The sequence below is a fragment of the Arachis ipaensis genome, chromosome B10, assembly GCF_000816755.2.
Source record: "Arachis ipaensis cultivar K30076 chromosome B10, Araip1.1, whole genome shotgun sequence".
NCBI classification, from domain to species: domain Eukaryota; kingdom Viridiplantae; phylum Streptophyta; class Magnoliopsida; order Fabales; family Fabaceae; genus Arachis; species Arachis ipaensis.
Window position 1 is genome coordinate 22,247,722 of NC_029794.2, and position 1,629 is coordinate 22,249,350.

Below are 1,629 nucleotides of genomic sequence, written 5' to 3' on the forward strand. Positions count from 1 at the left end.
TGCCGTTTTGAAGCACTTGATCAGACGCTCAGGGATCTTATGTCAGTTACCAATCAACATAAGACACATTAACCATTTGGTGGTAAGGTTGTTGTTCTAGGAGGTGATTTCAGACAGATACCTCCGGTGATTCTGAAAGGAAGTAGACACGATATATTGGCATCCGCTATTAACTCATCTCATCTGTGGTCATTTTGTAAGATTCTAAAACTGCATACGAATATGAGGCTTCTAATGTCTTCTTCGGATCAAGATGAAGGTGAAATGAAGAGATTTGCTAATTGGATACTTGATGTTGGAAATAGAAATATTGGCTCTGTTGTTGGTGATGAATCAGAAGTTGAAATTCTAGATGATCTATTGATTACAACTACTGATGACCTTCTCTCTCATTTGGTAGACTTTGCATATCCAAATTTGTTGTAAAACATGTCAGATTACAGATATTTTTAGAGTAGGGAAATTCTTGCACCCACGCTTGAGAGTGTCGAGAAGGTAAACGATTTGTCTTGACAATCTTTCCAGGGATGGAAAAGGAGTATTTGAGCTCTGACACAACATGTCAAGCTGATAAGAATGAAGATGTACAACAAGAGTGGTTCACACCAGAGTTCCTAAATGACATCAAATGTTTGGGACTACCCAATCACAAGTTGACTTTGAAGTCAGGAGTCGCTGTAATGCTACTGCGAAACATAGACTAGACTTCAGGTTTATGCAACGGGACAAGATTAATAGTTAACGAACTTGACAGAAACGTAATTGGAGCGACGGTAGTGATCGGTAGAAATATTGGAGATAAAGTGTACATTCCAAGAATGAACTTGATCCCTTCAGATTCAGGATTGCCATTTAAGTTCCAACGGAGACAATTTTCATTAACAGTATGCTTTGCAATGACCATTAACATGAGTTAGGGTCAATCATTATCAAATGTACGGCTTTATTTGCCAAAATCAGTGTTCACCCATGGACAACTTTATGTTGCTTTGTCAAGAGTTAAGAGTCGTAGTGGCCTCAGGGTTTTAATTCTAGACGAAGATGGCAATCAAAAGTCATCAACAACAAATGTCGTATTCAAAGAGGTTTTTAATAATTAGGTAAGAATAATATTATTTTCATTTTAATAGCATGTTATGATTTACACTTTTGTACAAATATTTACTATAGATATAACTAATTTATCTATAACTCTTTTTTCAAATTTGAAATGAAATGTGTAATAAGGAGCACAACATCCTATGCCAATTGCTTTTCTAATGAAGTTAGTAAGATACTAGGTTGTCGATAAATTTTTATTAGCTTTTTGATATAAAATTTAGGATAAAATTAACATGCTATTATTACAGTTATATATGTTCTTATTTTTTTATGTCTCCCTCCTTTTGGTTCAAGAATATTATAAACTTCAAACTCTTCTATTTATATTTTACTTTGAATAAAGATAAAACAACATATTTAACACGTTTATTATATAACAACGATGATAGTGTTATACTAAATTTAAAAAATATATGGTTATAAAATATTATTTTTAATTTAACTTATCAAATTTAAATATAAGCCCGTGCATCGCACGGGTTTAACACTAGTAGTAATACAAATGGGGAGCTCATTTGCTGACGTGGC

At 33.5% G+C, this 1,629-nt stretch overlaps 1 pseudogene; it reads left to right on the forward strand.

Annotated features, from left to right (window-relative positions):
- On the forward strand, positions 528-1,100 carry LOC107620424 (annotated as a pseudogene).